General features: G+C 43.7%; 1 pseudogene; it reads left to right on the top strand.

Annotated features, from left to right (window-relative positions):
• Window positions 1-13,669, top strand: part of LOC129847423 (golgin subfamily A member 6-like protein 26) — a 36,463-nt pseudogene extending 22,794 nt beyond the window's left edge.
• The last annotated feature ends 8 nt before the right edge of the window (window positions 13,670-13,677 follow it).

Below are 13,677 nucleotides of genomic sequence, written 5' to 3' on the forward strand. Positions count from 1 at the left end.
TGGTGGACAGCCTCTACGCTAGAATCCTTGGAAGCCAAGAGGGCAGGGCTGAAGTCCAGTGCAGTTTTGAAATTGAGTTGGAGCGTTACCTCACAGAGCCTGTCATTGACAGAAAGAGCGGCTTGCCTTTGGAGTGGTGGAAGCAGAATGACGACAGACTTCAATCACTTGCTCCATTGGCAAAGAAGTTTCTGTCCCCCACCTTCCTCGGTCCCAATCGAGTGTTCAGTGAGGTGGGGATTATTTATGATAAGCAGACTGACAGGGGACCAAGCAGACAAGCACTGCTTTCTGCACTACAACCTAAAACTTGAAGGAAAACAGTGCAGATGAGAAGGATCAGCCAATCGTGAAGAAGAAACATTTCTAAGATTCGAGAAGATATTAGAAAAAGGACTGTGATAGTGCAATTGTCAAAACAACCAAAAAGGTTGAGAAGGAAAACAGTGCAGATGAGAAGGATCCGCCAATCGTGAAGAAGAAACATTTCTCAGATTAGAGAAGATATGAGAAAGAGGACTGTGATACTGCAATTGTCAAAACAACCAGAAAAGTTGAGAAGGAAAACAGTGCAGATGAGAAGGATCAGCCAATCGTGAAGAAGAAACATTTCTAAGATTAGAGAAGATATTAGAAAAAGGACTGTGATACTGCAATTGTCAAAACAACCAAAAAGGTTGAGAAGGAAAACAGTGCAGATGAGAAGGATCCGCCAATCGTGAAGAAGAAACATTTCTCAGATTAGAGAAGATATGAGAAAAAGAGGACTGTGATACTGCAATTGTCAAAACAACCAAAAAGGTTGAGAAGGAAAACAGTGCAGATGAGAAGGATCCGCCAATCGTGAAGAAACATTTCTTCAGGAAACTGGAAGAAATGAAGAATGAAATGCTTGGAAAAATGAGAAGAGTTGGAGGAGAGGATGATAAAGATGGATTCGATCCAAGATGACGTAGATGGGACAAGTGAAGAGGAGGACACAAATCCAGGTGCAAAAAAGCAAAGAGTCCAAGTAGATGAATCAGCCACCCAGTCTGGTGGACAGCCTCTACGCTAGAATCCTTGGAAGCCAAGAGGGCAGGGCTGAAGTCCAGTGCAGTTTTGAAATTGAGTTGGAGCGTTACCTCACAGAGCCTGTCATTGACAGAAAGAGCGGCTTGCCTTTGGAGTGGTGGAAGCAGAATGACGACAGACTTCAATCACTTGCTCCATTGGCAAAGAAGTTTCTGTCCCCCACCTTCCTCGGTCCCAATCGAGTGTTCAGTGAGGTGGGGATTATTTATGATAAGCAGACTGACAGGGGACCAAGCAGACAAGCACTGCTTTCTGCACTACAACCTAAAACTTGAAGGAAAACAGTGCAGATGAGAAGGATCAGCCAATCGTGAAGAAGAAACATTTCTCAGATTAGAGAAGATATGAGAAAGAGGACTGTGATACTGCAATTGTCAAAACAACCAGAAAAGTTGAGAAGGAAAACAGTGCAGATGAGAAGGATCAGCCAATCGTGAAGAAGAAACATTTCTAAGATTAGAGAAGATATTAGAAAAAGGACTGTGATACTGCAATTGTCAAAACAACCAAAAAGGTTGAGAAGGAAAACAGTGCAGATGAGAAGGATCCGCCAATCGTGAAGAAGAAACATTTCTCAGATTAGAGAAGATATGAGAAAAAGAGGACTGTGATACTGCAATTGTCAAAACAACCAAAAAGGTTGAGAAGGAAAACAGTGCAGATGAGAAGGATCCGCCAATCGTGAAGAAGAAACATTTCTAAGATTAGAGAAGATATTAGAAAAAGGACTGTGATACTGCAATTGTCAAAACAACCAAAAAGGTTGAGAAGGAAAACAGTGCAGATGAGAAGGATCCGCCAATCGTGAAGAAGAAACATTTCTCAGATTAGAGAAGATATGAGAAAAAGAGGACTGTGATACTGCAATTGTCAAAACAACCAAAAAGGTTGAGAAGGAAAACAGTGCAGATGAGAAGGATCCGCCAATCGTGAAGAAACATTTCTTCAGGAAACTGGAAGAAATGAAGAATGAAATGCTTGGAAAAATGAGAGAGTTGGAGGAGAGGATGATAAAGATGGATTCGATCCAAGATGACGTAGATGGGACAAGTGAAGAGGAGGACACAAATCCAGGTGCAAAAAAGCAAAGAGTCCAAGTAGATGAATCAGCCACCCAGTCTGGTGGACAGCCTCTACGCTAGAATCCTTGGAAGCCAAGAGGGCAGGGCTGAAGTCCAGTGCAGTTTTGAAATTGAGTTGGAGCGTTACCTCACAGAGCCTGTCATTGACAGAAAGAGCGGCTTGCCTTTGGAGTGGTGGAAGCAGAATGACGACAGACTTCAATCACTTGCTCCATTGGCAAAGAAGTTTCTGTCCCCCACCTTCCTCGGTCCCAATCGAGTGTTCAGTGAGGTGGGGATTATTTATGATAAGCAGACTGACAGGGGACCAAGCAGACAAGCACTGCTTTCTGCACTACAACCTAAAACTTGAAGGAAAACAGTGCAGATGAGAAGGATCAGCCAATCGTGAAGAAGAAACATTTCTCAGATAAGAGAAGATATGAGAAAGAGGACTGTGATACTGCAATTGTCAAAACAACCAGAAAAGTTGAGAAGGAAAACAGTGCAGATGAGAAGGATCAGCCAATCGTGAAGAAGAAACATTTCTAAGATTAGAGAAGATATTAGAAAAAGGACTGTGATACTGCAATTGTCAAAACAACCAAAAAGGTTGAGAAGGAAAACAGTGCAGATGAGAAGGATCCGCCAATCGTGAAGAAGAAACATTTCTCAGATTAGAGAAGATATGAGAAAAAGAGGACTGTGATACTGCAATTGTCAAAACAACCAAAAAGGTTGAGAAGGAAACCAGTGCAGATGAGAAGGATCCGCCAATCGTGAAGAAACATTTCTTCAGGAAACTGGAAGAAATGAAGAATGAAATGCTTGGAAAAATGAGAGAGTTGGAGGAGAGGATGATAAAGATGGATTCGATCCAAGATGACGTAGATGGGACAAGTGAAGAGGAGGACACAAATCCAGGTGCAAAAAAGCAAAGAGTCCAAGTAGATGAATCAGCCACCCAGTCTGGTGGACAGCCTCTACGCTAGAATCCTTGGAAGCCAAGAGGGCAGGGCTGAAGTCCAGTGCAGTTTTGAAATTGAGTTGGAGCGTTACCTCACAGAGCCTGTCATTGACAGAAAGAGCGGCTTGCCTTTGGAGTGGTGGAAGCAGAATGACGACAGACTTCAATCACTTGCTCCATTGGCAAAGAAGTTTCTGTCCCCCACCTTCCTCGGTCCCAATCGAGTGTTCAGTGAGGTGGGGATTATTTATGATAAGCAGACTGACAGGGGACCAAGCAGACAAGCACTGCTTTCTGCACTACAACCTAAAACTTGAAGGAAAACAGTGCAGATGAGAAGGATCAGCCAATCGTGAAGAAGAAACATTTCTAAGATTAGAGAAGATATTAGAAAAAGGACTGTGATACTGCAATTGTCAAAACAACCAAAAAGGTTGAGAAGGAAAACAGTGCAGATGAGAAGGATCCGCCAATCGTGAAGAAGAAACATTTCTCAGATTAGAGAAGATATGAGAAAAAGAGGACTGTGATACTGCAATTGTCAAAACAACCAAAAAGGTTGAGAAGGAAAACAGTGCAGATGAGAAGGATCCGCCAATCGTGAAGAAGAAACATTTCTCAGATTAGAGAAGATATGAGAAAAAGAGGACTGTGATACTGCAATTGTCAAAACAACCAAAAAGGTTGAGAAGGAAAACAGTGCAGATGAGAAGGATCCGCCAATCGTGAAGAAATATTTCTTCAGGAAACTGGAAGAAATGAAGAATGAAATGCTTGGAAAAATGAGAGAGTTGGAGGAGAGGATGATAAAGATGGATTCGATCCAAGATGACGTAGATGGGACAAGTGAAGAGGAGGACACAAATCCAGGTGCAAAAAAGCAAAGAGTCCAAGTAGATGAATCAGCCACCCAGTCTGGTGGACAGCCTCTACGCTAGAATCCTTGGAAGCCAAGAGGGCAGGGCTGAAGTCCAGTGCAGTTTTGAAATTGAGTTGGAGCGTTACCTCACAGAGCCTGTCATTGACAGAAAGAGCGGCTTGCCTTTGGAGTGGTGGAAGCAGAATGACGACAGACTTCAATCACTTGCTCCATTGGCAAAGAAGTTTCTGTCCCCCACCTTCCTCGGTCCCAATCGAGTGTTCAGTGAGGTGGGGATTATTTATGATAAGCAGACTGACAGGGGACCAAGCAGACAAGCACTGCTTTCTGCACTACAACCTAAAACTTGAAGGAAAACAGTGCAGATGAGAAGGATCAGCCAATCGTGAAGAAGAAACATTTCTCAGATTAGAGAAGATATGAGAAAGAGGACTGTGATACTGCAATTGTCAAAACAACCAGAAAGGTTGAGAAGGAAAACAGTGCAGATGAGAAGGATCAGCCAATCGTGAAGAATAAACATTTCTAAGATTAGAGAAGATATTAGAAAAAGGACTGTGATACTGCAATTGTCAAAACAACCAAAAAGGTTGAGAAGGAAAACAGTGCAGATGAGAAGGATCCGCCAATCGTGAAGAAGAAACATTTCTCAGATTAGAGAAGATATTAGAAAAAGTGAAGAGGACTGTGATACTGCAATTGTCAAAACAACCAAAAAGGTTGAAAGGAAAACAGTGCAGATGAGAAGGATCCGCCAATCGTGAAGAAGAAACATTTCTCAGATTAGAGAAGATATGAGAAAGAGGACTGTGATACTGCAATTGTCAAAACAACCAGAAAAGTTGAGAAGGAAAACAGTGCAGATGAGAAGGATCAGCCAATCGTGAAGAAGAAACATTTCTAAGATTAGAGAAGATATTAGAAAAAGGACTGTGATACTGCAATTGTCAAAACAACCAAAAAGGTTGAGAAGGAAAACAGTGCAGATGAGAAGGATCCGCCAATCGTGAAGAAGAAACATTTCTCAGATTAGAGAAGATATGAGAAAAAGAGGACTGTGATACTGCAATTGTCAAAACAACCAAAAAGGTTGAGAAGGAAAACAGTGCAGATGAGAAGGATCCGCCAATCGTGAAGAAGAAACATTTCTCAGATTAGAGAAGATATGAGAAAAAGAGGACTGTGATACTGCAATTGTCAAAACAACCAAAAAGGTTGAGAAGGAAAACAGTGCAGATGAGAAGGATCCGCCAATCGTGAAGAAGAAACATTTCTCAGATTAGAGAAGATATGAGAAAAAGAGGACTGAGATACTGCAATTGTCAAAACAACCAAAAAGGTTGAGAAGGAAAACAGTGCAGATGAGAAGGATCCGCCAATCGTGAGGAAATATTTCTTCAGGAAACTGGAAGAAATGAAGAATGAAATGCTTGGAAAAATGAGAGAGTTGGAGGAGAGGATGATAAAGATGGATTCGATCCAAGATGACGTAGATGGGACAAGTGAAGAGGAGGACACAAATCCAGGTGCAAAAAAGCAAAGAGTCCAAGTAGATGAATCAGCCACCCAGTCTGGTGGACAGCCTCTACGCTAGAATCCTTGGAAGCCAAGAGGGCAGGGCTGAAGTCCAGTGCAGTTTTGAAATTGAGTTGGAGCGTTACCTCACAGAGCCTGTCATTGACAGAAAGAGCGGCTTGCCTTTGGAGTGGTGGAAGCAAAATGACGACAGACTTCAATCACTTGCTCCATTGGCAAAGAAGTTTCTGTCCCCCACCTTCCTCGGTCCCAATCGAGTGTTCAGTGAGGTGGGGATTATTTATGATAAGCAGACTGACAGGGGACCAAGCAGACAAGCACTGCTTTCTGCACTACAACCTAAAACTTGAAGGAAAACAGTGCAGATGAGAAGGATCAGCCAATCGTGAAGAAGAAACATTTCTCAGATTAGAGAAGATATGAGAAAGAGGACTGTGATACTGCAATTGTCAAAACAACCAGAAAAGTTGAGAAGGAAAACAGTGCAGATGAGAAGGATCAGCCAAATCGTGAAGAAGAAACATTTCTAAGATTAGAGAAGATATTAGAAAAAGGACTGTGATACTGCAATTGTCAAAACAACCAAAAAGGTTGAGAAGGAAAACAGTGCAGATGAGAAGGATCCGCCAATCGTGAAGAAGAAACATTTCTCAGATTAGAGAAGATATGAGAAAAAGAGGACTGTGATACTGCAATTGTCAAAACAACCAAAAAGGTTGAGAAGGAAAACAGTGCAGATGAGAAGTATCCGCCAATCGTGAAGAAGAAACATTTCTCAGATTAGAGAAGATATTAGAAAAAGTGAAGAGGACTGTGATACTGCAATTGTCAAAACAACCAAAAAGGTTGAGAAGGAAAACAGTGCAGATGAGAAGGATCAGCTAATCGTGAAGAAGAAACATTTCTCAGATTAGAGAAGATATTAGAAAAAGTGAAGAGGACTGTGATACTGCAATTGTCAAAACAACCAAAAAGGTTGAGAAGGAAAACAATGCAGATGAGAAGGGTCCGCCAATCGTGAAGAAACATTTCTTCAGGAAACTGGAAGAAATGAAGAATGAAATGCTTGGAAAAATGAGAGAGTTGGAGGAGAGGATGATAAAGATGGATTTGATCCAAGATGACGTAGATGGGACAAGTGAAGAGGAGGACACAAATCCAGGTGCAAAAAAAGCAAAGAGTCCAAGTAGATGAATCAGCCACCCAGTCTGGTGGACAGCCTCTACGCTAGAATCCTTGGAAGCCAAGAGGGCAGGGCTGAAGTCCAGTGCAGTTTTGAAATTGAGTTGGAGCGTTACCTCACAGAGCCTGTCATTGACAGAAAGAGCGGCTTGCCTTTGGAGTGGTGGAAGCAGAATGACGACAGACTTCAATCACTTGCTCCATTGGCAAAGAAGTTTCTGTCCCCCACCTTCCTCGGTCCCAATCGAGTGTTCAGTGAGGTGGGGATTATTTATGATAAGCAGACTGACAGGGGACCAAGCAGACAAGCACTGCTTTCTGCACTACAACCTAAAACTTGAAGGAAAACAGTGCAGATGAGAAGGATCAGCCAATCGTGAAGAAGAAACATTTCTAAGATTAGAGAAGATATTAGAAAAAGGACTGTGATACTGCAATTGTCAAAACAACCAAAAAGGTTGAGAAGGAAAACAGTGCAGATGAGAAGGATCCGCCAATCGTGAAGAAGAAACATTTCTCAGATTAGAGAAGATATGAGAAAAAGAGGACTGTGATACTGCAATTGTCAAAACAACCAAAAAGGTTGAGAAGGAAAACAGTGCAGATGAGAAGGATCCGCCAATCGTGAAGAAGAAACATTTCTCAGATTAGAGAAGATATGAGAAAAAAGAGGACTGTGATACTGCAATTGTCAAAACAACCAAAAAGGTTGAGAAGGAAAACAGTGCAGATGAGAAGTATCCGCCAATCGTGAAGAAGAAACATTTCTCAGATTAGAGAAGATATTAGAAAAAGTGAAGAGGACTGTGATACTGCAATTGTCAAAACAACCAAAAAGGTTGAGAAGGAAAACAGTGCAGATGAGAAGGATCAGCTAATCGTGAAGAAGAAACATTTCTCAGATTAGAGAAGATATTAGAAAAAGTGAAGAGGACTGTGATACTGCAATTGTCAAAACAACCAAAAAGGTTGAGAAGGAAAACAATGCAGATGAGAAGGGTCCGCCAATCGTGAAGAAACATTTCTTCAGGAAACTGGAAGAAATGAAGAATGAAATGCTTGGAAAAATGAGAGAGTTGGAGGAGAGGATGATAAAGATGGATTTGATCCAAGATGACGTAGATGGGACAAGTGAAGAGGAGGACACAAATCCAGGTGCAAAAAAAGCAAAGAGTCCAAGTAGATGAATCAGCCACCCAGTCTGGTGGACAGCCTCTACGCTAGAATCCTTGGAAGCCAAGAGGGCAGGGCTGAAGTCCAGTGCAGTTTTGAAATTGAGTTGGAGCGTTACCTCACAGAGCCTGTCATTGACAGAAAGAGCGGCTTGCCTTTGGAGTGGTGGAAGCAGAATGACGACAGACTTCAATCACTTGCTCCATTGGCAAAGAAGTTTCTGTCCCCCACCTTCCTCGGTCCCAATCGAGTGTTCAGTGAGGTGGGGATTATTTATGATAAGCAGACTGACAGGGGACCAAGCAGACAAGCACTGCTTTCTGCACTACAACCTAAAACTTGAAGGAAAACAGTGCAGATGAGAAGGATCAGCCAATCGTGAAGAAGAAACATTTCTCAGATTAGAGAAGATATTAGAAAAAGGACTGTGATACTGAAATTTTCAAAACAACCAAAAAGGTTGAGAAGGAAAACAGTGCAGATTGAGAAGGATCCGCCAATCGTGAAGAAAAAACATTTCTCAGATTAGAAAAGATATGAGAAAAAGAGGACTGTGATACTGCAATTGTCAAAACAACCAAAAAGGTTAACTGGAAGAAATGAGAGTTGGAGGAGAGGATGACAAAGATGGGTTCGATCCAAGATGGCATGGCGTAGCAGTGTAGACGTGTCTGTTTAGTTCTCTCGCGTACATTTGTATTTTTTCCCTTTATTTCTTGTATATATATATATATTTTTTTTTATTTTTTTATTTTATTAATTCTATCTCTTTTCAATTCGATTATACCTTCCGATAAACTACCTCACCCAATGTGATACGGAATCGCTATTATTTTTTAACTTTGGGACACATTCAAGAACCCCCAGTAGCTAACCAGCTAATCAGCTACAAGCTACTTAGCCATTTTTAACCGCTGCTAGCAGCTTTTACCTTCTGCACAGACACCAGCCCTGTTATTAGCCTGGATATTACTCACCGATTTACCAGCATCGGACTGTCTCTCGACAACAACGCCGGATTCCTGCCGTAATCCCTGAGCCACTACTTCTGATCCTCACAGCTAGCCTGCAGCTATCGCAGCTAGCGCCACTGCCACGAAGCTAGCATCAGTTAGCAAACACAATTCTACAATCACAACCTCTCTTTCACCATCGCCATCCGGCTTGGATTCTCTGCCATCCGCTGTGCCCTCAACCGGCCTCCGTCTGAGCAGAACCCCTCCGTCTGAGCAGACCACCCCCCCCCCCCCCGGGCTACTAACTTTAAACACCGCGTGCTAGCTTAGTGGCGGCTTCCCTGCTCCATCTACAGCTGCCCCCTGGACACTATGATCACTTGGCTACATAGCTGATGCCTGCCGGACTGTCCATTAATTCACGGTACTCCATTCTGTTTATTTGTGTTTTATCTGTCGGCTCTGTGTTTTAACTCAGGCTCTGTGTGTAGTTAACCCGACCCTCTCTGCCTAGTCGTCGCCATTTTTACCTGCTGTTGCTGTGTTAGCTGACTAGCTACTGTTATCTCACCTGTTGTTTTAGCTAGCTCTCCCAATCAAGACCTGCAATCACTTTATGCCTTACTGTATGCCTCTCTCAAATATCAATATGCCTTGTATACTGTTGTTCAGGCTAGTTATCATTGTTTTGGTTTGCAATGGACCCCGTAGTTCAACTCTCCGTACCTCTGATACCTCCTTTGTCCCACCTCCCTCACATGCGGTGACCTCACCCATTGAGACCAGCATGTCCAGAGATACAACCTCTCTTATCACCCAGTGCCTGGGCTTGCCTCCGCTGTACCCGTGCCCCACCATACCCCTGTCTGCACATTATGCCCAGAATCTATTCTACCACGGCCATAAATCTGCTCCTTTTATTTCTTGTCCCCAACGCTCTAGGCGACCAGTTTTGATAGCCTTTAGCCGCACCCTCACCCTACTACTCCTCCTCTGTTCCTCGGGTGATGTGGAGGTAAACCCAGGCCCTGCATGTCCCCAGGCACCCTCATTTGTTGACTTCTGTGATCGAAAAAGCCTTGGCCTCATGCATGTCAACATCAGAAGCCTCCTCCCTAAGTTTGTCTTACTCACCGCTTTAGCACACTCTGCCAACCCTGATGTCCTTGCCGTGTCTGAATCCTGGCTTAGGAAGGCCACCAAATATTCTGAGATTTCCATACCCAACTATAACACTTTCCGTCAAGATAGAACTGCCAAAGGGGGAGGAGTTGCAATCTACTGCAGAGATAGCCTGCAAAGTTCTGTCATACTTTCCAGGTCTATGCCCAAACAGTTCGAACTTCTAATTTTAAAAATTAATCTCTCTAGAAATAAGTCTCTCACTGTTGCCGCATGCTACCGACCCCCCTCAGCTCCCAGCTGTGCCCTGGACACCATCTGTGAATTGATCGCTCCCCATCTAGCTTCAGAGTTTGTTCTGTTAGGTGACCTAAACTGGGATCTGCTTAACACCCCGGCAGTCCTACAATCTAAGCTAGATGCCCTCAATCTCACAAATCATCAAGGAACCCACCAGGTACAACCCTAAATCCGTAAACATGGGCACCCTAATAGACATTATCCTGACCAACTTGCCCTCCAAATACACCTCTGCTGTCTTCAATCAAGATCTCAGCGATCACTGCCTCATTGCCTGTATCCGCTACGGGTCCGCGGTCAAACGACCACCCCTCATCACTGTCAAACGCTCCCTAAAACACTTCTGCGAGCAGGCCTTTCTAATCGACCTGGCCCGGGTACCCTAGAAGGATATTGACCTCATCCCGTCAGTTGAGGGTGCCTGGTCATTCTTTAAAAGTTACTTCCTCACCATATTAGACAAGCATGCTCCGTTCAAAAAATGCAGAACTAAGAACAGATATAGCCCTTGGTTCACTCCAGAACTGACTGCCCTCGACCAGCACAAAAACATCCTGTGGCGAACTGCAATAGCATCGAAGAGCCCCCGCGATATGCAACTGTTCAGGGAAGTCAGGAACCAATACACGCAGTCAGTCAGGAAAGCAAAGGCCAGCTTTTTCAAGCAGAAATTTGCATCCTGTAGCTCTAACTCCAAAAAGTTCTGGGATACTGTAAAGTCCATGGAGAACAAGAGCACCTCCTCCCAGCTGCTCACTGCACTGAGGCTAGGTAACACGGTCACCACCGATAAATCCGTGATAATCAAAGACTTCAACAAGCATTTCTCAATGGCTGGCCATGCCTTCCTCCTGGCGACTCCAACCTTGACCAACAGCCCCCCCCCCCCCCCGCTGCTACTCGCCCAAGCCTTCCCAGCTTCTCCTTTACCCAAATCCAGATAGCTGATGTTCTGAAAGAGCTGGAAAACCTGGACCCATACAAATCAGCTGGGCTTGACAAACTGGACCCCCTATTTCTGAAACTGTCCGCCGCCATTGTCGCACCCCCTATTACCAGCCTGTTCAACCTCTCCTTCGTATCATCTGAGATCTGAGACCACCTCTACGCAGACGACACCATTCTGTATACTTCTGGCCCTTCCTTGGACACTGTGCTATCTAACCTCCAAACGAGCTTCAATGCCATACAACACTCCTTCCGTGGCCTCCAACTGCTCTTAAACGCTAGTAAAAGCAAATGCATGCTCTTCAACCGTTCGCTGCCTGCACCCGCACGCCCGACTAGCATCACCTCCCTGGACGGTTCCGACCTAGAATATGTAGACATCTATAAGTACCTAGGTGTCTGGCTAGACTGCAAACTCTCCTTCCAGACTCATATCAAACATCTCCAATCCAAAATCAAATCTAGAGTCGGCTTTCTATTTCGCAACAAAGCCTCCTTCACTCACGCCGCCAAACTTACCCTAGTAAAACTGACTATCCTACCGATCCTCGACTTCGGCGATGTCATCTACAAAATAGCTTCCAATACTCTACTCAGCAAACTGGATACAGTTCATCACAGTGCCATCCGTTTTGTTACTAAAGCACCTTATACGACCCACCCACTGCGACCTGTATGCCCTAGTCGGCTGGCCCTCGCTACATGTTCGTCGTCAGACCCACTGGCTCCAGGTCATCTACAAGGCAATGCTAGGTAAAGTACCGCCTTATCTCAGTTCACTGGTCACGATGGCTACACCCACCCGTAGCACGCGCTCCAGCAGGTGTATCTCACTATTCATCCCTAAAGCCAAAACCTCATTTGGACGCCTTTCCTTCCAGTTCTCTGCTGCCTGCGACTGGAACGAATTGCAAAAATCTCTGAAGTTGGAGACTTTTATCTCCCTCAACAACTTTAAACATCTGCTATCTGAGCAGCTAACCGATCGCTGCAGCTGTACATAGTCCATCGGTATATAGCCCACCCAATTTACCTACCTCACCCCCCATACTGCTTTAATTTATTTACTTTTCTGCTCTTTTGCACACCAGTATCTCTACTTGCACATGATCATCTGATGATTTATCACTCTAGTGTTAATCTGCTAAATTGTAATTATTCGATTTATTGCCTACTTCCTCATGCCTTTTGCACACATTGTATATAGATTCTATTTTTTTCCCTACTACGTTATTGACTTGTTTATTGTTTACTCCATGTGTAACTCTGTGTTGTTGTCTGTTCACACTGCTATGCTTTATCTTGGCCAGGTTGCAGTTGCAACTAGCCTACCTGGTTAAATAAAGGTGAAATAAAAAAAATATAAAAAAAATGGAAAGACAGAATGCAGAGAAGACCACAATGGAGGAGAAGGAGGAAAGAAAGAGGGTGGAAGACACAGTGAGGATGAAAGAGCTAAAAAAGACAGCCTTGGATGTTTGGGAATTTCACTTTGGAAGTCATAAATGTCCGAAGACTGACGATAGCAAAACTGGGCATAAAAATATGCTTGTTGAGGAGAAGGTAGCTACAAATTACTGTCAGAATGATCAACCAGCAAAAGTCAAAGTTCAAAACGACCTGGCAGGTGATATAGACTGGTCAGAGAGTGACTACAGCGAGATTGAGGAAATAATCGACAGTGACACTGAGGACATTAGTGAAGAAATAAAGGAAACGGATGAGGAGGAGGAGGTTGAAGAAAAGACAGATATTGAGAGTGATGAGAGAACAGGAAGAAATGTGATAAGAAGTGAATGTGATGATAAGAGTGGGAAACCAAACATGAAGAAAGGCATGGTTGACAAAGACAATACGGACAACAACGTTGAGAAAGAGAAAACAACCCAAAGAGAGAGGAGGGTGAGAGAAAAGAGGGTCAAAGCCAAGACACAGAGGTGTCAAATCCAACCAAGAGAAAGAAAAGGATGACCAAAAGGACAAAGGACAGTTAGAGAGTCAGGAGGAGAAGGAGGACAGGATACTTGCTGGAGCAGAGGGAGACTCAGCATCCTCAGGAAGACCAATCGGAAACGTGCAAAGGTAAAAAATACAGTTGTTTGACAGCATATGTAAATTATCACTGATCTGTCATTAAATGTAGCGAACTCCACTGATATCAATGAAAACTTACCTTTTCACACCTTTGTCATCTCTTTCAGATTTTTCCATTTTCGCAGCGGCAATGGTTAAGACTCAGGGCCCAGGCGAGGATCAACTAGCAATTGAAGGAAAGACTAACGACACTCAGACAGACCAGGCAGCAAAGGTCAAAGGTGAACAGGACCTGGACTGGTCAGAGAGTGACTATGATAGTGAGGGAACAATGGATAGTGACAATGAGTACATAGGTAAAGACGAATGGACAAAGTGGAGAGTGGACATTGAGGAAAAGAAAGCGTGTACACAACTCCAACATGATGGAAATTCAGCTGAGAG

The sequence above is a fragment of the Salvelinus fontinalis genome, unplaced genomic scaffold, assembly GCF_029448725.1.
Source record: "Salvelinus fontinalis isolate EN_2023a unplaced genomic scaffold, ASM2944872v1 scaffold_0833, whole genome shotgun sequence".
Classification (NCBI taxonomy): Eukaryota; Metazoa; Chordata; class Actinopteri; order Salmoniformes; family Salmonidae; genus Salvelinus; species Salvelinus fontinalis.